We start from the raw sequence: 24,542 nt of genomic DNA, 5'->3' as shown, positions 1-24,542 counted from the left end.
GTTCCTTTGATGAAGAGTGTTAGGAAGAGAGGGTGGAGGAAAGGCAGTTTGCTGTCCAGAGGAGATCCCCATGCCTGAGGCAGTGTGGAAGGCAGCACAGTGGGAAGACAACACAGAGAGGCGAAGGTCACACAGCTTGGGTGGAATAAAGGGGGTGAGGGGTGAAGCGGAAAGAAATTGGCCCGGAGGCAGGGAGCAGCAAGGTTAAGTAGGGCAATGAAGGAAAGAAGAGGGAGCTCACATTGTATCCAGTTGGTAGTGGGAAGCTACTGGAGAGAAAGTAGTGGACTAGGTAGATAATATTTAAAGCAACATTTTGGTTGGGTTGACGACAATGAGATGAGGATCTGTGTCCAAAAAGAAGGAAGTTGCAGTAGTTGACAAAACCCTGATCCTCTCATGCCTCAAAGGTTTGGCAGTGGGGGTAGAGAAGAGGGGCAGAGTTAGAAGTGTGTAAGTGAAACAGCACTGTCAGTTGCTCTTGGTGCAGTCTCTCTAGGGGCCCAGCTTTCTCCTAAGTGGTTTCCTTCAATTCCTCTACAATTAGACCAGTCTACAACCTCCTATCTTAACCTGAATCTATTATCAACCCTTAAACTCCAGGCGTTGCAGTCTCCTTTTGTTTCCCTGTCCGTTTTCCAGAGCCAGCCTGGCATGGGGCTGTGACCCCTCTACTAGTATCTCCCTTTCACTTGCTGCTCTCTCCCCTTTAGACCTGGGCTGGTTGTCTGTATGGGTCACAGCTGTGGATGCACAGGGCTGGGTCAGCCATATTGCCTGTAAACAGAAAAGATTCCCCTCTCCCTTCCACCTATGCTCAGTATGGAGTCTGCACGATTTCACAACAGTGTCAGTGTGAGGGTAGGAGAGTCAAAAACGAAACACTGGTTTTGACCTGAGGAATGAGGTATACGGTGGCATTACCACTGGTGAGCTAAGGGGTGAGAGGAGGCTTTAGGAGGAAGGAGAGGGAGAGTAGCTTTAGTCTGTTGGCAGCAGCTGTCCAGGGTGAGGAGTTGGAAAGATGGCAGAAACGCACTCTGAACCTAGGGGAAAGGTGAGGAGTCGAGAAGTAAATCTGGATGTTGGCATGGGTGTAGCTGAATTGTGTAACTGGATCAGGTCACCCAAGAAACAGGAGGTGGAGCAGGGGAACCAGGGATGAATCGTATAGGGACATTTGAAATGGAGTGGAGGGGAAGAGGAGTCCTCATCATTGAATGCCCTCACTGCCCGCAATCTCCAGATGACGTTCTGCAGTGAATCAGCTAACCCTGTTGTAGCAACCAGTCTGTGTTTGAACTAGTGAGACCAAGAAAAACAAGAACTGGTCTTCCATCATGGAATGTGTCCAAGCTGCTCTATGAGACAATAGTGATAGAAGTGCAGAACTGAACTGGGAAAGTCTTTAGTGTGTCATTGCCTGAGGTGATGGAGAGTCATAGGTGCAGGCAAATGCTGGAGTCTAGCTTCTTTCCACAGACTTTCCTGTTTTTCTGTCTCTTAACAAACACACCTCTCTCTCGCCTTGTTGTAAAAATAGCTTTTCTGCAGTAAGTTAATGCACTGCTGTTCTGTTTCCTTTGTAGCTAAACAGACTGAAGCAACATAGCTCCAACAGTTTTGAACTTCCCCCTCACATCTTAATGGAGCATTACTTCAGCACTTTGTTTTGATTTTTTTAAAATGTTTCATGCATTGCTCAAGTCAAGGGTCTGGACCCCATTTGGTCATACATAATGTGCCCTAACATAGCGAGCCATACCACAGTAGGTACGCTAACTGAGGAGGCCCCTGCACAGCACTATCCTCTAGTGTACAACTGAGCAGTCAGCTGTCTCATTGCTATGACTCAATCATGAGAGGTTAGAAACAGGCTGTACACAAAGCAGACATATCAGATTGTCTTGTGCCAAAAGAGCATGTAAAATAAGAGTCTAGATACACAAGCAAACAAAGGGGAAGTTGCCCGAGTCAACAGCATGCCTCCTAAAAAGTAGCAGGAGGCAGCAGCAGTTTTGGTACGGTGTTGTCACCAAACTTGAATTTGTGATTACTCTTGTCCATGTGCATCAAACATATGTTCCTCCATCTCCGTGCTTCTCACTATTGTACCAGTTCATCCCAACTGGAAGCACCTACCTGTGGTCACTGAAACTTACAGTACCCTGAAATCATAGATTCATAGATATTAAGGTCAGAAGGGACCATTCTGATCATCTAGTCCGACCTCCTGCACAGCGCAGGCCACAGAATCTCACCCACCCACTCCTACGAAAAACCTCACCTATGTCTGAGCTATTGAAGTCCTTAAATCATGGTTTAAAGACTTCAAGGAGCAGAGAAGCCTCCCTCAAGTCAACCATGCCCCATGCTACAGAGGAAGGCAAAAAACCTCCAGGGCCTCTCCAATCTGCCCTGGAGGAAAATTCCTTCCCGACCCCAAATATGGCAATCAGCTAAACCCTGAGCATATGGGCAAGATTCACCAGCCAGAAACTACAGAAAATTCTTTCCTGGGTAACTCAGATCCCATCCATCTAATATCCCATCTCAGGGGATTAGTCCTATTTATCCTGAATATTTAAAGATCAATTACTTACCAAAATCCCATTATTCCATCATACCATCTCCTCCATAAACTTGTCAAGTAGAATCTTAAAACCAGATAGATCTTTTGCCCCCACTGCTTCCCTTGGAAGGCTATTCCAAAACTTCACTCCTCTGATGGTTAGAAACCTTCATCTAATCCTTAACCTTATAGTACAGTCAGCTTTAATTTGCTGTATGCAAATATGCAAGAGTACATCCTTAACCATATGCTATTGCATGAGTTATGGATCCATTGTTCAGAGACGCTCCTGCTGCTGTGTCTTTGTTTGCATTTCTCGTATGCCTGCAAGCCCAGATACAAAGTACAAATCCTCCTTTAAAGGTACGAAGTTCCAATTGTAAGGTTGCATCATCTTCCACAACTCTTGGCTGGGGGTAGGTTCAAGAGAATGATCTTTGAGTATTATTGGCAGAGTTTTTCATTTATTTCTAATGACCTTGTTAATTGGATAACCTAAAGTATGAAATATTTTTCTACAAAGACAAGATACGAAACCTCAGAACACATGGCTTAGGGTCTATAGGAGGGAAGATAAAAGGTGTCGTCCTGTATTGAAAGAAACCAACAATATTAACAAACCAGAAGACTTAAGTTTAGGTGCTGTAAACTTACTGGTGACCTATTAGGCTGATACTTTGCAGCTTACATTATGTAGTGGCCATGTTTTTCAATATTTATCTGTGTATGCTATAAAGGGTTGCCAACTGTCTAATTGCTCAAACCCAAACACCCCTGTCCCGAGGCCACACTCCTGCCCCGCCCCTTCTCCAAGGCCCTGCCCCTGCTCACTCCATCCTCCATCACTCGCTCTCCCTCACCGTCACTCACTTTCACTGGGCTGGGGCAGGGGGCTGGGGTGGGGGCTCTTGGCTGGGGGGAGAGGCCAAGGGGTTAGGAGTCTGGGAGGGGGCTCTGGGCTAAGCCTGGGGCAAGGGGTTGGGGTGCAGGCTCTGAGAGGGAGTTTGGGTACAGGAGGGGACTCCGGGCTGGGGCAGGGAGTTGGGGTGCAGGATGGGGTGAAGGCTCTGGGTGGGGGTGGTGGGCTGTAAAGTGGGGCTGAGGATGAGAGGCTTGGGGTGAAGGAGGGGGCTCAGGGCTGGGGCAAGGGGTTGGAGTGCAGGAGGGGGTGTGGGCTCTGGGAGGGAGTTTGGGTGTGGGAGGGGGCTCAGGGCTGGGGCAGGGAGTTGGGAGTGGGTAAGGGATGTGGGCTCCGGCCAGGTGGCGCTTACCTTGGAAGTAACAGACATGTCCAGCTCCTAGGCTCAGGGCTGGCCAGGTGGTTCTGTGTGCTGCCTCTGCCTGCAGGCATCGCCCCCGCAGACAGCTCCGATTGGCTGCGGAGTCGGCACTTGGGGCAGGCGCAGTGCACAGAGACCCCCCCTGGCCGCCCCTGCGCGTACGGGTTGCAGAGACATGCCGGCTGCCTCTGGGAGCCATGCAGAACCAGGGAAGGTAGGGAGCCTGCCTTAGCCCTACTGCGCCACCAACTGGACATTTGGGATATTAAAATCTCTGACTGGTTTCAGTAGCCACTGTGAGATTGATTCCGGGAAACTCCCAGCCATTCCGGGAGGGTTGGCAATCCTAATGGTATATGTCTTTAAATTTTGATAGTAAGTATGTTGCCAAAATAATTCTCCTTGACTTGATAAAATCATTAGCAACAAAGTGGATTTTTATTGATCCTTGAGCCCTGATCCAGCAAAATACTTAAACACAGAAGTAATCCCATTGACCGAATGAAGTCTGAATGATTTCCCTAGTACTGATCATATACTTGATCTTAAGCGTATGGTTAGATGCTTTTCTGGAAGAAGGCCAGTGTGCATAGTGATCAGGTTAGTGGTATGCCTGTGGATTTGTGGTAAAGTGGAATCAGTGGATTAGCCTTAAAGGGATTCCAGTTAGTTCAAAATTTTGTTGGTGCAGCCAGCAGATGCTATATCCACCCTATCAGCCAGAAGTGAGACAGTGCGTGTGGTGGAATAATAATAATTAATAAAAGATGATAAACAGAGTGATTAGAACAACTGCCTTGAAAAGAGGCTCTTGGAAACCTCATTATAGAGGCAATTGAACACTGTCTGAAAACAGGTATCTTGGAAACAGGAGAATCTGGAAATATAGCCTTTTGTGAGGGTAAGATGGGGGAAGCAGTCTTGTGTGGTGTTGGGCCACCAAAAAAGCCTTTAGGCAGCACCACTGCATCCCCCAGAAATGCACTCTGGAGTATTGTCTTTTTCAAAGTTTTACTGTTTATTATGCCTATTTACACAAATGTGCTCTCTCTCCCTTTATTAGCACTTGCCTGTTCTCTTCCCTTTTGATACAATGAAGGTCATAAACCATTTCTTATATTTCAGTCTGGCGTTATGTTTATTTAACTTGTGATCTAAAAACCACTGTCAACTAGCAAAACTAAGATCTGTTTCACAGCTCTGATGCCCTGGGGAGCTGATCTAAACTTGCTGCCGGAGCTGTGATCTATAGCTGATTTCAAGTGTAAAACCAAATAAAATGCAAGCAACACTTTCCCCCTGATAACTGACTCTCTTTAAATGTCTGATGCCAGCACACGGTATTCTGTAACCATCTTGCATTCTGTAACCATCTTGCGTTTACTCCAGAGGAGTTGAGTCCCCTCAGCCAATGGAAAAGCTCCTTTTTCATTGTGAAGGGCCTATTGGAGACCTGTGACAGTACTCGCTCTCAGATGTTTTTGACCTCACGATTACCAGTCTAATCTAATCCTTCCTCCACCAATTATTGTGATATCTAGGCCTCTTCATGAGAAGTGAGAGTCAGTTCCAGTGCTGGAGGCAGGTTTCTGGTTTGGGGACTGTATGGCAGATGAGTAAGGATAAGGTAAGACTTTTACAATACACATTTAGCAAAATCTTTATTTTCACCCATGGAAACCAGACTGAAAAGGCCTCAAGCAGAGATGGATTCAATATATATCTCCTGACTCCTGGGTGTGATGCTATTCTGAGATGTTACGTTAGCTGAATCATCATTGACTGGTGAATCATCATTCTCAGAATCTTAAAACATTTTTAATTCTGAACCCTGCATTCTAACTCCTGCAGCCATCTCAACATACCAGAGACAAACCAAATCCATAAATAATAAAGCTTTTTATTCTTACCAAAGTGCAAGATATGAAAGCAGCATAATATGTTCCATTGTATGGAACAGGAAAATAAACTTTTCTTAGGCTAAGAATCACACTCGTGTTCCTATAATCTGAAAGCTCTGATGTCCAAAAACAAATGGATATTATTTTATTCTTGTGTAATAACAGCTAGCTTTCCAGCAACGCAAATTGTAATCACTAAATTTACTTGTATAAGCAGTACAGTCAAATTTCACTTGCAATCTACAGTGTTAGCAGAAAGTTTCACAATAAAATTCAGAAAAAGATGGAAGCAAAATATTCCATGAGTGGGGAATAAATATTTTTTATTCCACTCATTAACTATAGGAATGGCAACTGTATCTCAAAAGACAATGGTGGAAGTGGTAGACAAGGTGCTAGCTCATGCCAAGGTCCCCAGGCCTCGCCAAACACTTGCAAATGCATAGCTGGAAATCAGTCTTGCTCACCTGTGTGTTAGCATTATCAAAATAGACATTACAGTTCTAGCAATATGTTTAGTATTTAAACTTTATGGAGCGCTTGTAGGATGCTGCATGTATTAATCCTACTTATCTTATAACATGGGGATACAGATCTTGTAAGGTTTAAATGTTTGCTCTGTAACTATAAAAATGTTTAAGACTGTAAATACCCCAGAGTCAGGGGAGAAACATTACCAAGTGTGAAATATTAGTTTACCCCAAGAGGTGTTATCTCCTGCTCATCAGGAAGGAGGGTTGAATCCAAATGGGCCATTGTGGAACAAAGACTTTGTCAATTGCTCCCTTCACCCATGAAGAGGTGTTGAGCCCTTGTCCCATCAGCTTGGATTCTGGGGGGAGAGGGGAAAAAATCCCTGACAGGGAGAAACTGGATCTTTAATGCTCTTTGGACTCGGAAGGGCAAAGATTCCTTTACATAAGCAAGAGATCCCCATGCTGCTTGGCTGGGCCAGCCCTAAAGGACTTTTAGAGGCTTATATTACCTTTTTAAATCCAAGACTGTAACTCATTTGTGTATGTATATGTCCAGTTTTGATCTTATAAATAACTCATTTTTTTCTTAGTTAAATCTTTAGTTAGTTTATTACAGGATTGGCAACAGGCTTTGTATTTGGTTTGAGATCTGAGTACAATTGACTTGGGGTAAGTGACTGGCCCTCTGGGACTGAGAGTAACCTGAATATTATGATTTTTGGTGTATAGTTACCATCTATCACATAGTCCAGCTTGCATTGCAAGGGGGACTGTCTGTGACTCCATGATAAGACTGTTGTTATGCTTTAGGAGTTCACACTTTGTTACTGGGTTGGTGAAACCTAATTGTAGAACATATACCCAGTTTAGGGTTTCTTCCCTGCTGTTTGACAAGCTGCCCTGAGGTTGACATGCATGGACTTGAGTCACTCCAGACAGCATGACAGGAAGCACTAAAGTAGTTCAGTTACTGTAAGTCTTGCTGCAGTATCTCAAGTAGCTAAAAAACATAGGTGCCAACTCTGAGGGTGCTCCAGGGTTGGAGCACCCTTGGGGAAAAAATAGTGGGTGCTTAGCACCCATCAGCTCCCTCCAACACCTCCCTCCACCGGTGGGGCCCCACAGATCCATGCCTCCTGCCCGCCACAATCAGCTGTTTTGCGGCATGCTGGAGGCTCTGGGGGAAGGGAGGAGGTACAAGTATGTGGGATGCTCTGGGGAGGGGTGGAACTGGGTGGGAAGAGGAGGGGTGCGGCCTTGGGAGAAGGGGTGGAGTGGGGGCAGGGCCTGGGGCAGAGCCAGGGGTTAAGCACCTCCTAGCACTTTGGAAAGTCGGCACCTGTGGCTAAAAAGTCCAATTCTTGAGCAACAGTCCTTGCCACAGATAGTGCAGGCATAAGGACAGGGCCAAAGGATGAAGCCTGATACTTTTCCTGTCATTGCCTTAGTGCAAGGGCAAAAGTGTGTCAATATTTGATCTATCGGTAAGGAAGCTGCACTGACTTTCTGGATCTACATGTTCAGCAAGAACTTGCAGTCTTTGGAGAATGACCCACATCAATGCCTTGCCAGCAACACAAGGAGACAGGTTCATCTGTAGTTATTGCAATTACTTAAATCTCCTTTGTTTTTATATAACATTATGATGTTGGCTTCCTTCATGTCTTGTGCTATCCTGCTTTCCTTCCAGCAGGCAAACAAGACATTGTGAATATGTTTTAAGGGTCCACCTGTCCTCGTTTCAGTACTTCAACTGGAGTTCTGTCTTTTCCTGTAGCCTTTTCTGGTGCTAGGCAGGTGATTGCCTTTTTAAGATCACATATACATAGTTCTGTATCAAGCTCTTTGATAGTTTGGGGATCATATTGACCACTTCGTCAGAAACTGTGGTTTCACACTAATAGAGTTCGTGATTGTGTTCTACCCAGTGTTCCATCTGTTTGCTTCAGTCAATGATGGTATCTCCATTATGAGATTTGAGTGGGACAGTCTTCTTGACTGAAGGCCTATTGCTTTCTTGGTTCCATCCTACATATCTCTTAGAACTCCATTCTCAAAGGACATTTGTATCTTCTCACACAGATCAAACCAGTATGACTGAGCACGTTGCCTTGCTGTATGTTGCAATGCACCATTGGCCATGCCAAGATTAGCACATGCCTCAGGAGAGGGCTTCATATTTTGGTGGTGATATGCTGTGAATTGTTCTTTAACTATAATATAGTGCAATATGCTAATATAATGCATAGTTTTGCTTCATTAACTATAGCATAGTGCAAATTTACTCATGGTCATCTTGTCCTCCCTAATTACAGATTAAAAAGGAATATTCAGTGTCCATATACAGAATATTCCCTGATTATATCATTCAAATGGGAAAGAGACATTCATTGAACATTTTTCTCCTTCCCAATGCTATCAGACATTTTTGAATTGTTTGAGAAGCAGCTCTTTTGTGTTTTTCCTAGGCAAAAATTACTTTTCTAAGTAGCTTTCTGACTGGAAGTTTTGATTCTTGAAAAGGCAGCTATAATCAATATTTCATCCACGTGCCACGTTAACAGTTTATCACGTGCCATGCTAACATAGTATAAGACTGTACTCTAAGTCAATGAAAGAGTCAAGGTACATTACAGATGTTGACTAGATCACTTGATTTTTATGACAAGTGATGAATACAATGTACTATTAAAATATGCTACAGTGTTGCTCTATCTAAAGATAAAACGGTTAGCTAGTATCAACAACTTTGCCTCTCCGTGAGTTCAGGTAGTTTAAGCCTTTCACCAGCAGCTCCCATTGACTTCATTTGGAACTGTGGGTGCTGAGCACCACAGAAAAACAGGCTCAGAAGGTACTTCAGCTGGTAGGGAAGGCGAGGTTATTGCGGGACTGTCAATGAATCCTGGCACCAGTTTTAATAGATGACCATCCATTCAAATCAGGGGAAGGCAAGGACCGAGCATCTCACACCTAGTATGTCAGAGAAGTGTGCTCTTCCAGTGTGACCATATGCAACAGGTCTGACCTTGTCCTCTACTGATTTGAAAGGGCATTGCGATGAAACTTGCACACGCCCACATCAGAGAAGGGTTTAAGAAAGATGGAACTAGGTCAAAGGCCCCCATGCGCTGCTGACATTTTGAAGCAGCTCCAGTTTCTTTGCAAATACCAAAGGTTGAGTCTGTAGATGCTAATATTATGTCACTTTAGTCAAAACTTAGGCTTCAAGCACTTGCAAAACCAAAGCTGAATGAGCCCGCTAAACATGTGGGGAGGGGAATGTGCGTTCCCAGTAAAAGTGATAAAGTAGTTAAAAGTAAAGTTAGTTAAAAATATTTGGCTCCAGAAATATCTTCTGGCACCACTTTGATCCAATTTACAATGGTCTGGCTCAGTGAAGTACGACAAGAATGCTCTGAAGATATTTGATCCAGGATGTGAAGTGATGGGGACTTGTGCATTATGGCATGACAGAAGAGTGGCACTGAGCCAGGAAACCCTCCTGACTGAGGCCACAAATCTATGAGCCCAAGGTCAGCTTGGCTGCCTAGTGATTGGGAATGGATTAACTCTGAAAGCGCACACTTGTGGGACATGCCATGTGTGGCATTAGTGCAGGGGTGAAAGTAAGGGGTACGGGCCGGGCCGGCGTACCAGTAAAAGGTAGCTGCCAGGACCGGCCCGTACTGCTGACTTTAAAGCACTGCTTAAAGTGCTTTAACGTCGCTGCCCCTTTTGTGCCCCCGCTGGGTCCCTACCAGCATGGTTGCCAATGGGGGGGAGCCCAAAGGGGCAGCGACGACCCAGCTGGGGTGGGGGGTGCAAAAAGGGCAGCAGTTTTAAAAAGCTGCTGCGGCAGTGCTTTAATATCGCTGCCCCTTTTGCCCCCTCCCCCGGCTGCTGACGGTGGGGAGGGGCGGGGCAAAAGAAATAGCTGCCCCAGGGCCATGATTTAAAGGGGCCCGGGACTCCAGCTGTTTCTGCCACTACCACGGCTATGCCAGCCAGAGCCCCGGGCCCTTTAGATCGCCGCTGGAGCCACAGGCAGTGCAGGCCAGGGAGCACAGATGGACTGGCTGGGGGATGCTGACCCCCCAGCCCCACCCCTTCTGCCTGAGGCCTCACACCTTGGGGGAGGGCCAGAGTGGCCCAGTAAAATCTACGTTTTACTTTCACCCCTGCATTAGCGCCTTGCAAAATATCATACAATAGTGCACACAACCCTCACATCACTTTGGCAGTGGTGACCCATCTAAAAATAGGGAACATCAAGCAAGAATGACAGCTGGGTGGCAATTAAAACATTCACACAATTCCTCATTTGAAAAATGAGTCCACAGAAAATCAGATGCAAAGAAATCTGGACAGCTCAATGTTCATAACTGGAGCTAATTTATACTATTAGTGTTTGTCGTCTTCAAAATGAAGACTTTCACACAGTCTTCTAACCACATGAAAGCCCAACAAATCCATCTTCAGTCACACACTAGCGGCACTTGGCTCCTAGCACAGTTCTTGAACATCATTTATAATGGATGATGATGAAATTTCTCATTCCAGTGAAAACTTCTTGGCAAAGCATTTGCAAGGTTTTTCGGATGCTAACTGTTTTCAGCTAGTGCGCGTGCACACGTGCTCTCTCTGTGTGTGTGTGTGTGTGTGTGTGTGTGAGAGAGAGAGAGAGAGAGAGAGAGAGAGAGAGAGAGAGAGAGAGACTTTTCAAATGTTAATTGATTCTCACCACACCCGAGTGAGGATGGTATTATCCCCATTTTACAATTGGGTAAGCTGAAGCAGAGAAAGATTAAAGCTCAGATTTTGAAAGGAGGCCTTTGATTCTGGGTGCCTCAAGTTCTGGTGCTCCGCTTAAGTGACCTTGCCTTGATTTTCAGAGGTTTTGAGACCAGCAGCTGCCTTTGATTCCCACTGGGGTTGTGGGTGTTCAATACTTCTGAAATTGAAACCAAGATATCTCAAGTGAGGTACCCAAAATCAGAGGCCCAAAATTCCAAAAGTAGCCTAAGTGACTTGACTAACACAACACAGCAAGTCATGGTGCATCCACAACAAGTTCATCTATAGCTTATGTATGCTCCTGGTCCCTAAAAACTTCCCAGGTGAGAGGTTTTGGTCATTTAATAGCATCTAATGAACCATGTAATTTGATTAGAGAGTAGCAGCAGAGAGGATTGAAATTACAAGTTTGATTAAAAGTGGAGTGCAGGAGAATGAGCAGAAAGACCTAATGTGCCTGAAATATCTCTAGTACTTGATTCAGGAGACCATAGTGGGTATGAGGAAGGGGACTGAGGAAGGAGATTGGTGCCTTCTAGAAGGGAACATTACTACGGTTGCCAACTTTCATGTGGTAAATAAACACCCTGACTTTCACAATAAGCCAAAAATCAAGCTAATCCCATTTCAAAACACAGCCAAAACAAGCCAATGCCTAAGAACCCCAACGCTCTGTGTGACTAGATCCCCTGGCGTGCAGTCTGGGACTGTGGTGGGCCTGCTGTGCACCCCTGACTCTGCCCCTGCTTGCCGGGAGCCGATCAAAAAAAAAAAGAAGCAACAAGCTACAAGCCAATAACTAGCCAACAAGCAACTCACAAGCCAATTAAGCCGAAAACAAGCCCAAGTTCTGCCTTTTTTTCGCAGGTTTGGCTTGTCTGGTTATTACTGCTCCATGGGCTGTGCATAGGATGAGTGAGGAGCACTAAACTAGAGGTGATTCCCTCTTCAAGCATAGTCCGAGATCTTCAGAAAGCCATGCTATGATTGGTGGAGTACGTCCAGAAGCTCTTGTTTGCTGATAGGTGAGTACCCTCACAAGAGTTAGACGTGAATTAGCACTGATACCATTAGACAAGATGTCACAGTCACAAGGTGCACTTTAGATCCCTTTGCAATCTTCTTGAGACTACCCCCTCTATTTGTCTGTCGTCTTGTTCCGTGTTTGTACACCTCACACAATGAGCTCCTGGCCCATGGCTAGGTGCTACAATAATGATGATTCTGCAGGGTGGGTTCACAAAGTAAAAAATAATTGTGAAGTGTAGATTGGGGACGAGGATTAAAAATAAAAAGGTCAGATCATCTGATTTTAATGTTTAGATCTTGTGGGGAAATGCAAATTACGGCGCTGGAAGGCTTGTACTAAGGACAGCGGTTTGAGCTTGCAGATGACAGGGCAGGATGTAGTAGGCAGCAAGGATACTAACTGTGTAACAGCAAGGAGGTGAGTTTAGTATATCAGCAATGGGCTCAAGTTCTCTACATCAGTGCTTATGGCGATCCCCACTGCTAGTCGTCTTAGCATATGTGTAACATGCTTCAGGATTCATCACTGAATTTGGTCCCCTGATTGGTTCATTAGCTTCCCTTGCATGGGCCAGGTACTGACAGGGAGTATGACATGAACGCTGATCCATGCCCCTGCATTGTTAGCGATCTGTCAAGAGAAACTATCAGAACAGTGCAGAGCAAATCCAGGTGAAAAGAAAAGGAGGACTTGTGGCACCTTAGAGACTAACACATTTATTTGAGCATAAGCTTTCGTGAGCAACAGCTCACTTCATCGAATGCAGACTAACACGGCTGCTACTCTAAATCCAGGTGAGAAGCTGATATTCAAGAACCTTGAAAGCTTGTGTATGTAAAGTATTTTGGGGGCAGATAGTGACTCCTGTGTTGAGATTCCTGTGCTAAATTAAAATGCAAGTCTGTTGCGTTGTCCTAGACCTGTATGACTTCCATCAGAGCTCTCCCTCTTCTTTTTTTTTTTTTTTTTATGCCTAACATCTGTGTGAACATTTGCTGCTAACGCTGGCTGTCTGCCTGCTCCACTCCACCCTGCCAGTGTTTTTTGGCTCTGGTTATGCTCTGCCAACACTAATCGTTCAAGCACACTCCCAAAGTTCCACTGAAAACCTGTTTCTTCCCCTCCTCCTCCTGCTCTTTATCTGCAGCTGTGCCATTTCCCCTTCACCTCAGTCTGCCTTAGAATTTTAGCTCTGGTTTTTAAAATGAGAATTTTATACCAGCTTGAAATGATGCAACACAAACTTTGTTCCACATGCTTCATATTATACATAATTCTTACAGTTAAAGCACTGGCCAATTTTCTATAAGATCAGGATTCTGGTTTATGTGAAAACTCATAAGCCAACAAAACCCCACTGCAGGAGAAAGACGAGAATAGGCTGATTTCCTTCCTCTGCCACCAGGACACATCCTCACTTTGCCTCCTACATGGATCGCTCTAATGCAGTCCACTTAAGGTCCATTGATTTCCAGGTAGTGGGCTGGCAGCCAGGAAGCTGGTTGGGTGGGGAAAGCTGGCTGGAGGTCAGTGAATGTTTCCAGCTGCAGGGAAGCAATGAGGCTAGAGTTCTAACTCGCCCACCTTCCTGCTGCAAGAACCTGTCACCGATCTACTTGTGGATGAACCTGCGTTAGCAGGGGACTATAACACCCATCAGCTCCCTCCCACTGCATGTCTTTCTCCTTTTTAGGTAAGAGGGAAAGTCCTGCATACGACATTGCCAGGTTTTGTGGTATAGTGACTGCATGGCAAGCCAGGAGCTGCAGAGAGGGTGAAACAGGAGCCACATGGCAAGCAGGGAGCTGGAGAGAGTCCCCAGAAACTGTGGACAGACACACGTGTGGACCAGGCTGTGAGTGCCAGACAATTTCAGAGTAGCAGCCGTGTTAGTCTGTATTCGCAAAAAGAAAAGGAGTACTTGTGGCACCTTAGAGACTAACAAATTTATTAGAGCATAAACTTTAATGAGCATCTGATGAAGTGAGCTGTAGCTCACGAAAGCTTATGCTCTAATAAATTTGTTAGTCTCTAAGGTGCCACAAGTACTCCTTTTCTTTCTCCAGACAATTTGTTACAGCTGTGTGGGACTTTGGGGGAGCAGCAGTGGCTGGACAGGGAGCCAGTGCTGAGGGGCTCCAATGAGAGACAATAATGGAACCTGTCTTGGAAATCCACAAATACCCATTTACTTGTAAGAGAGGCTGGACTGGAGAGGGCAGCCCAGGCACTTGGCCTGAAGAGTGCTGACTCTCAGTTGGACTGCCCCAGGGGCCTAAACACTTACCACTGTCACTCACTTTGAACTATAACTGTTTAAACCTCCGTACTTGGGGTATTTGCAACCTTTCCCTTCTTGCTAGCACTAGCAAAATACTTTCACTTTAGCCATATATTGGAGTGATTATTGAGACATACCAGGGCCTGTGCCAACAAGGTCTAACTGATGAAGCACCTACAGTGCTTGGCTCCGAGATGTGGTGCTACTGACACACTAGAGGTGTGGTGTACTGGGCAGCCCCAATAATTACATACATTTGTACCCCCTATGTCTCCGGTGAAGGCAGCTAGATTCCAGGTATTTCTCCCCTGGAAACTAGCATGTTTCCTAAGGATTAGGATATGGCGGTCATAGTGGATCCAAGCTAAATATGAGTCAACAGTGTTATGCTATGGGGGGGGGGGGGAAAGCAAACATCATTCTGGGATGTATTAGCAGGAATGTTGTAAGCAAGACATGAGAAATAATTCTTCCGCTCTACTCCGTGTTGATTAGGCCTCAACTGGAGTATTGTGTCCAGTTCTGGGTGCCACGTTTCAGGAAAGATGTGGACAAATTGGAGAAAGTCTAGAAAAAGAGCAACAAAAATGATTAAAGGTCTAGAAAACATGACCTGTGAGGGAAGATTGAAAAAATTGGGTTTGTTTATTCTGGAGAAGAGAAGTCTGAGAGGGGACATAATAGTTTTCAAGTACATTGTTGTTATAAGGAAGAGGGAGAAAAATTGTTGTTCTTAATCTCTGAGGATAGGACAAGAAGCAATGGGTTTAAATCGTAGCAAGGACAGTTTAGGTTGGACATTGGGAAAAACTTCCTGTCAGGGTGGTTAAGCACCGGAATAAATTGCCTAGGGAGTTTGTGGAATCTCCATCATTGAGGCTTTTTAAGAGAAGGTTAGACAAACACCTGCCAGGAATGGTCTAGATAATACTTAGTCCTGCCTTGAGTGCAGGGGACTGGACTAGATGACCTCTCAAGGTCCCTTCCAGTTCTATGATTCTATGATTAATATGACAGTGGTCTCTTTAGCCAGTTATGTTCAAGGCTCAGGAGCAAGAATTGTTAGTGTATTGGTGCTACTGTGTCAGCATCCATGTATGTATGCAGCCAGAACATTATTCACCATCCCAGACAACTTATAGTACCAACCGGAGCATGGTAACGTTGAGGGAGTTTTGTTTGGAATGCACTGTTTAAGTGAGTTAGGCAACCTGCTGCCTCTGCCATAACCAAATGCCCCGAGACCCATTTAGAGAGAGGAAATGTGCCTTTTAGGCTTTGTGTCTTTGTTTCTGCACTAAGCTGCTAGACAGAGGACTGGGAACATGCTGATGCTAAAGCAGCAAAGAAAAAGAGAAAAATATGAAAATACTGGCATTCTCGCTGTGTGTCTGAGGAAGAGGAAGTTTAATAACTAAAGTCCCGGTGGATACTGACATTTTAGCAGAGCAGACTGCCAGCACCCATCCTTCTTGAAACTGACACCTTTCTGTGACTGTGCCAGAACCCAAGTGAATGAGTACTTTCATAGCGGTGTTTACCAAGATTGCTCACTATTTTCTTTGTGACACTACTAGACCTCTGTCCAGGACTTTGCTGTAGACAACTGCTGGTCTGTTTCTTTTCTTTGGTCAATGGTTACAAAATTGAAGTGATTTATTGCCTTGCTTTTAGTTACAAGCTGGAGAACTATAAAGGAACTCAAGGTCTACTTTGGGTCTTAATAATAAGAGAGGTGAAAAAAAATCAGTGAATCTGATTTTATTAATTTTTTTTTCCATTATCTTAATGATGGACATTAGAAAGAACATATTGAACCAACCCGCCCCTTTCTCATTCTAAGCTCCTTGGGGCAAGGGCCATCTTTTTGTTCTGTTTGTACAGTGCCTAGCACAATGTGGATGTGACCTAGTTACAGGGCCATTCTCCCTAGCAGACACAAACTTAGGGCCATTCCCTTCCTGGGCTTTAGCTGAATCCAGAACCAACTCTGAGACAACTGCACTATTCTCAGCCATCACAGGCTGAAAGACCCCTTCTGTCTGCTCCACAGACAAAGAAGAGCCAGACACACTTTCTCCTTTAACAGACACACAGCTTGGGATCTCATTCCCCTTGTCCCAGCACACAAGGCTGTTCACAGACAACTGCTTGGAGACTAGCAGCCTGGATTTCTACATAGACTGCTTCCGCCGACGTGCACGAGCTGAAATTGTGGAAAAGCAGCATCGCTTACCCCATAACCTCAGCCATGCAGAACACAGTGCCATCCACAGCCTCAGAAACAACTCTGACATCATAATCAAAAAGGCTGACAAAGGAGGTGCTGTCGTCATCATGAATAGGTCAGAGTATGAACAGGAGGCTACTAGGCAGCTCTCCAACACCACTTTCTACAAGCCATTACCCTCTGATCCCACTGAGAGTTACCAAAAGAAACTACAGCATTTGCTCAAGAAACTCCCTGAAAAAGCACAAGAACAAATCCGCACAGACACACCCCTGGAGCCAGGACCTGGGGTATTCTATCTGCTACCCAAGATCCATAAACCTGGAAATCCTGGACGCCCCATCATCTCAGGCATTGGCACCCTGACAGCAGGATTGTCTGGCTATGTAGACTCCCTCCTCAGGCCCTTCGTTACCAGCACTCCCAGCTATCTTCGAGACACCACCGATTTCCTGAGGAAACTACAGTCCATTGGTGATCTTCCTAAAAACACCATCCTAGCCACTATGGATGTAGAAGCCCTCTACACCAACATTCCACACAAAGATGGACTACAAGCCGTCAGGAACAGTATCCCCGATACTGTCACGGCTAACCTGGTGGCAGAACTTTGTGACTTTGTCCTGACCCATAACTATTTCACATTTGGTGACAATGTATACCTTCAAATCAGCGGCACTGCGATGGGTACCCGCATGGCCCCACAGTATGCCAACATTTTTATGGCTGACTTAGAACAACGCTTCCTCAGCTCTCGTTCCCTAATGCCCCTACTCTACTTGCGCTACATTGATGACATCTTCATCATCTGGACCCATGGAAAAGAAGCTCTTGAGGAATTCCACCATGATTTCAACAATTTCCATCCCACCATCAACCTCAGCCTGGACCAGTCCACACAAGAGATCCACTTCCTGGACACTACGGTGCTAATAAGCGATGGTCACATAAACACCACCCTATATCGGAAACCTACTGACCGCTATTCCTACCTACATGCCTCTAGCTTTCATCCAGATCATACCACTCGATCCATTGTCTACAGCCAAGCGCTACGATACAACCGCATTTGCTCCAACCCCTCAGACAGAGACAAACACCTACAAGATCTCTATCATGCATTCCTACAACTACAGTACCCACCTGCTGAAGTGAAGAAACAGATTGACAGAGCCAGAAGAGTACCCAGAAGTCACCTACTACAGGACAGGCCCAACAAAGAAAACAACAGAACGCCACTAGCCATCACCTTCAGCCCCCAACTAAAACCCCTCCAACGCATCATCAAGGATCTACAACCTATCCTGAAGGACGAGCCATCGCTCTCTCAGATCTTGGGAGACAGACCAGTCCTTGCTTACAGACAGCCCCCCAATCTGAAGCAAATACTCACCAGCAACCACACACCACACAACAGAACCACTAACCCAGGAACCTATCCTTGCAACAAAGCCCGTTGCCAACTCTGTCCACATATCTATTCAGGGGATACCATCATAGGGCCTAATCACATCAGCCACACTATCAGAGGCTCGTTCACCTGCGCATCTACCAATGTGATATATGCCATCATGTGCCAGCAATGCCCCTCTGCCATGTACATTGGCCAAACTGGACAGTCTCTACGTAAAAGAATGAATGGACACAAATCAGACGTCAAGAATTATAACATTCAAAAACCAGTTGGAGAACACTTCAATCTCTCTGGTCACTCGATCACAGACCTAAGAGTGGCTATACTTCAACAAAAAAGCTTCAAAAACAGACTCCAACGAGAGACTGCTGAATTGGAATTAATTTGCAAACTGGATACAATTAACTTAGGCTTGAATAGAGACTGGGAATGGATGAGTCATTACACAAAGTAAAACTATTTCCCCATGGTATTTCTCCCTCCCACCCCACCCCCCACTGTTCCTCTGATATTCTTGTTAACTGCTGGAATTAGCCTACCTGCTTGTCACCATGAAAGGTTTTCCTCCTTTCCCCCCCCTGCTGTTGGTGATGGCTTATCTTAAGTGATCACTCTCCTTACAGTGTGTATAATAAACCCATTGTTTCATGTTCTCTGTGTGTGTGTATATAAATCTCTCCTCTGTTTTTTCCACCAAATGCATCCGATGAAGTGAGCTGTAGCTCACGAAAGCTTATGCTCTAATAAATTTGTTAGTCTCTAAGGTGCCACAAGTACTCCTTTTCTTTTTGCGAATACAGACTAACACGGCTGCTACTCTGAAACCTGCTTGGAGACTGGGGTAGTTCCCTCCACAGGCAAGTCAATACCCCTGACAGACACAGGCACATTTCCTTCACTGTCACAATTCACCACCCAGCTAACAGGTAAGGTACAGGGACACTCATCTTCCACTCTCCTCGCCTTTCCACCCTGCTGACTAGACAAAGCCATCCGCTCACAAGGCTGCCTAGGCTCATCCAAACTTTCCTTACCAAGCACCTTGCCACTCCCAACAGATCCCCTGCCCTGCCTGTTATCCCGCACTCAGCTGGGGTTTCAGCTCCCACTGTGCTCAGTGCTGCCCTTGCTGTCCCAGTGGGGTAGGCAGTGAGCTCGCTGCTTTCCTCACAGCATCAGAGCCAGTGTGAGCCCTCTCTCTGGTGTGCAAGGGGGTGGGGAGCATCTCTCTGTCCCACCCAGCCTCAGGGGTCTGGTTGCAGGCAGGCAGGTAGCCTGAGCCTAGCATATTAAGAGTCATTAAATGCAGTTCTTATACCCTGGAATAATGGAAATAATACAGAATGAACCCTGGACACTTTGTGGTTGGAAATATGCTTGCAAAAATGGTTTTTAAGAACCCCTTGTTGCTAACAGCTTCCATCAAAGTTTCTCTGACTGGGGTGGACAAGGATATTTTCCTGAGAAATGTTGTTATAAAAGCACAATGTAGGTGATGGGTCCATGTAAATCACAGCTTTTACTATGATGGGACAGTGTGATACAACACAGAAGAGCCTCAGCCATGTTATAAAACAGTTTTTTTTTTTCTTGAGTGTGGCTGGAAGTGAGTCTTTTTTGAACTGTTATAGAATTGCGATACAGGCCAGAACCTGATTTCCTCTGATGTAAATCCAAAGTAACGCAACTGACTTTGGTGAAGATACATAATTTTATTTCACATTTCACCTTCTTTTGCTTAGTCATAGGGCTTCTTGGGGATTTGGGGAAGAATTTATTTGCCAAAAATATTGATGTGTTAAGTAAATGAAGACGTAAATCGGCTCCTTTCTTTAGTTGTCCTTTGACTGGTAAATAATACCTGTTTCAGGCAGCAGCTTTCCAAATGTACAATAGATTTTGGTCTATATGTTATCTGAGCAATCTCAGTAACATTTCCAACTGTTGTAATACTACATACTTTTAAGAAGTTCATCCTGTACTTCAATACTGCCTGGCAATCTCTGGTATGTTGGCAAAGCATCCAGAGCATTGCAAATGAAAAGCTCAGAACATGAAAGTAACGTAAAGCAGTTTAGAATTGCCCTCTAGCTAAGCATTCTTTTCTTGTCCCTGTATTTTTGGATGGAGTCAAAAGGCTTACAGCAACCAGACATAGAGAATATATTAAGGATTTGCTTCTAGAACATAGTTTGAATGTACTATTTTTTTAAACAAACTTAAAACCAAAGGATTTAAAAGGGATCTTGCTAAACATGTTTTCTTATGTTCTCAATATGAATAGTTATTCTAAGTATAAATGATTTGAAGGCAGAACAGTCTTATACAAAGTGTTTTTTCTCTTATGTAAACATATATTGATACTTGTCTAATGGGCTCATCATTTAAGAAATCTGTGGCCATAAAAATAAGAGCAGCATCTATAAGTCTGTTCCCTAGGAGCATGGTAGTGATTTAAGATTATTGCAAGTTTTTATTTACATATATTTATAGATTATTTGAAGGTATATTTGTATAATTATCTAAAGACATATTTGTCTGTTGAAATGTGATACAACTGCAAGAATAGGTATCCTGAGGAGAGAAGGGGGATCTAGAGTAGAAATAAATGGTTCACTAAATTAATCAATTTTAATAGTAATTATAAATCCAGTGGAATGTGGAGTCTGAACTCCTGATTTCCTATTGGTTACTGTAGTACCTTTTGACAGTTAGGAAAAGACCCAGTACTGTAAAGAGAACAATGGATGGTTGGCAACTTTTCACTTTTCAAGGTAATGTTTTCTTTTAATGATTTCATGTCGCAATAATGACCACTGGGTTGGGCATTTCCTCGCAGCTAATGTCTGGCTTGGCTCATTAACTAACAGGAAATGCCCAGCCCAGAGAGCATTATTGAGTAAAGAAAAGAAAAGCATTTACTTTATTATTTTTATCTTAATTTCCTCCAGAATATTCAAAGTCCAGACAGAGGCTTTTTTCCTCTTCCTGTTTCACTCTTTTCCATTGGCAAATCTCCCTCAACTCCACACAGCTGGTGTTTGATGCTTGTCTGTGTAGTACAACCTCCCCAGGCTGGAGCAGTCATGCTGGAAAGGGTTAGGGAGAGCACCAGTTACTTCTCTTGCTGCATGAATTATGGTACCTGCCTTTGCATCTTGTCAGGGATTCTACCACGCACCCATCCACCCCTGTCTCTGTCTTGTTTTCCTTCCCTCTTCTCTCACCCTCTCCAGTCCCCCACCCCTGTTTCTCTGCCACACTGGTCTCTGGGCCCCATTTTTCTCCTCCCCCATAGTCCTTTTCCTTTGCCCTTTCTCCCCCTCCCTTGGTACTCAGGATTCCTCTCATGCTCCCTTCACTGTGCTGCTGCTGTGATGTCCTCTGCCTGATGACTTGTCATGTGCTGACTCTCCTCTGTCGCAGCAGCAGGTGATGCCAGCCAGACTTGCTGCTGCTCTAGGAAGATTATCTGTGCACAGCCCAGGACCACACTCCTCTCCAGGAGGGGTGTTGCTGCTCCTCGGCTGTTCCTCCTCTCTGTCTGCAGGAAAAGGCTGTTAATTTTTTCTGATACACATATTGCTCCTGTGTGCTGCAGTGCATTCTGCATTCTCTCAGTCTGTGCTGTCCAGCTGGCAGGTAGCCATGTCAGGAATTGCCCTCACAATTGGCCTGCAGGTGAACAGTCTCAGCCAAGGCCTGAGTGGGCAGAATATGGAGGGAAATTTTCTTTGCCCTGACCTAGAATCCCTACCTGCAATTTTTTCTGTGGGAGAGCATGATATGACCCTGTGTGATTTCGCCTATTCTCCCAGGGTAGAAGAGATGAGTTCCATCCAATTTACTGTTTGCATGTCTTTCAGGTGCCACTTTGAAAACTGAGGCCCTATTAGACCTGCATGGACAGTCGGTGTTCTGTGGCAATTTTCTTACAAGAAGGGGTTTATTCCTGGGTCCTTGGCCAAATTGCCCCAGTGCAGCGGGCTTTTCACTTGTTGGCTGCCACTTTCAGTGCTAGTTGATGCTCTACTGTACACAAGAAATACACCTTATACATGTGAGTACTCCCAGCAGCATCACTGAGCTAATTGTGAGCCAGCTCTCCCACTGAGCAATATCTTAGCCTGCAAGTAATCCCCCTGAAACTAGTGGGACCTTTCATGGAGGAGGCGGCTACTCAGAATAAGAAATGGTGGCAGAATCAGGCCCATAATTTGTATTGTTTGTACAACTGATCCTCCAGGATGAATGTCTGAATGCTGAAAACCCAATCACTTAGGTTTATTTAATGGTAGAAACTTTGCCTCTTAAATAAATAGTGTCATTGTATCAACTCATTAGAAAGCTAAAAACTAGAACCCTACATTCTGCCAATACACTTGAGGTTGTGTATACAGCATATAAAGACATGCAAACATATAGGCTGTCTTCTCTCTGCTTTAAAATCTTCCTGAGACTCAAAGCAGAACTTTTCAGGTTCTATATGAAATGTGATGCAAACCTTTCCACATGTGATAATCGCTTTCACTAATTGTAACCAATTTGCAATGACAGAAAGGAGTTTTGAACATGTTAGAATCTGGTAACAAGATTTGTTTGTTTTCAAGCATACAGTAATCATGTCTTTCCAAAGTGTGTTCAAAGCATAAAATATACCTCTCTTTTCCTGTGATTGCTATCTCTTTGATGTCCGGCTCTGTCAAATTTTCCCTTGAGTAAAGTCTCAGAGCCTGTTTTCTTGTTTACATATTCATTCAAGAGCCATAGTGGTAGATGTTAATAAGTCCGTTGACAACTATCTGTGAGAGATTCTCTGCTGTGCATTAACCAATGGTTGCCAAGTTACAGCTGTCATGTTTATAAAACATTTTTGGCAAGAACTTGCACAACAGTTACAGCATACATCATAACAAACATTTATTCTTCCTGAGAGTTTCTGAGAACTAAACATTTTAAGTGACAGATACATGTCTAATACAGATCTGATACAAGGCCTGTCCTACACTAGATAATTAAGTTGGCTGAACTGTATTGCTCATGGGTGTGAAAAATCCACATCTGTGAGATGGGTAGTTAAGCCAGCCTAACCTCTATTGTAGACAGTGCTAGGTCAACAGAAGAATTCTACCACATTTCAGGGAGGTAGATTGTCTATGCAGATGGGAGAACCCCTCCTGTCACCGTAGGTAGTGTCTATACTGAAGCGCTACATCCAGTGCAGCTGTAGTACTGCCCCTGAGTTGCTGCAGCATATTTTAAGTGTAGACGTACCCCAAGAATGCATATTTAATTCAAAGTATATTTTTGCAATGAAGCAATAAGATTTACCTCTGCGACCAATTAAAATTCTCTAATAAATAAATGCTTTTCTAGTCCTATCTAGAAGATTTTCTTTTGGTGATTCAATAATATGTTTTTTTATTGTGATAGCTAGAACTGTCAGCAGCTCACATTGTGTCCTGTAGGGCCTGTCATTTCTCTGGATAATGTTGCTTTCCTTTTATTACAGGCCTCGTGGAAGACACACAATCTGAGTGGCTTTTGCCAGTCACAAAAGGTGAACATGCCAAAACCTAATTTTATTTATGACCTTTAAACACTGGTTGCCAAAGGTGACCTTTGCCTTTTTGGCTTTAGGCTGTGTTCCAAATCTGATATTTAATAAAAGTCTGTTTGCATGGAAATGAACCATTCATCCGTGTCTATATTATGCTCACTTCCACTAATGGAAAATGCTCTCTAGAATGCTATGGAAAGACCTGGATCAAAAAAGCCTAATTTATCTGACTATTTACACCTGGACCAAGGAGTTGGAGAGACTGTACAGCCGTTTATAAGCAAACTCTTCTGTCTTTGGTATTATGTTTCGCCCTTAAAAAGTCAGCCTGTGAAAGAGTTGCACAATAAATTTCCTTTGTAAAACCCTTACTGATATGAAACAGATCCACAAAGGGAGCAGTGCATGCTTTACACAAACTTACCTTATTCGTGCCTGCTGGGGTGGAGTCCATATAGCAATAGGCCCTGACATCAAGGTGTTGGTGCACACCTCTGGTGCATGGTGAGGCATGAGACTTCACAATTTCATATGGTTTTCAAGCCAAAGTAACATCTTTTTACAACATTTTCTCAAAATCACAAAATTTCAGCAATATAGGCAGAACAAAGTTCTGGACAATTTGACTTGGGTGTTTGTTAAACATTTTTTTTCGCAATGTCACACAGCTGCTCCTGTCTTCAGCCCTGGCTGTTCCACTGACTCACTGAGAGATCTTGCATTTCACCTCTCTGTGCAACAGTGCCTCTATTTAAAATGGGGATCCCACCTACCTCAGAAGTGCCTTGGAAGAAGTAATATCATGCTTCCAACTTCCTTTGGGCCCATATGCTTCATATTGCATAAACTCGTGTAGCCAAATAGCCCTGGAGCCAGCAAAGCACTTAAGCAGGTGTTTAACTTTATGTTGGTATACGTGACTATGCAAGGTGCAAAGCATAGGAACACCAGACCCAGAATATTGCCATTGTTGCATGCTGGCTGTGGTGAATTGGCCCAGA

General features: G+C 44.4%; 1 long non-coding RNA gene across 1 annotated transcript; it reads left to right on the top strand.

The window, feature by feature from the left end:
* On the top strand, positions 1 to 23,668 carry LOC119862332. The gene is made up of 6 exons (XR_006274731.1): positions 1 to 126; positions 5,394 to 5,479; positions 11,894 to 12,051; positions 13,750 to 13,911; positions 21,848 to 22,041; positions 23,494 to 23,668. It is a non-coding gene; the product is annotated as an uncharacterized LOC119862332 (long non-coding RNA).
* The last annotated feature ends 874 nt before the right edge of the window (positions 23,669 to 24,542 follow it).

This window comes from Dermochelys coriacea, chromosome 10 (genome assembly GCF_009764565.3).
Source record: "Dermochelys coriacea isolate rDerCor1 chromosome 10, rDerCor1.pri.v4, whole genome shotgun sequence".
NCBI lineage: Eukaryota > Metazoa > Chordata > Testudines > Dermochelyidae > Dermochelys > Dermochelys coriacea.
The sequence above is the reverse complement of the archived record's forward strand: the minus strand, read 5'-3'. Positions and strand labels throughout refer to the sequence as shown.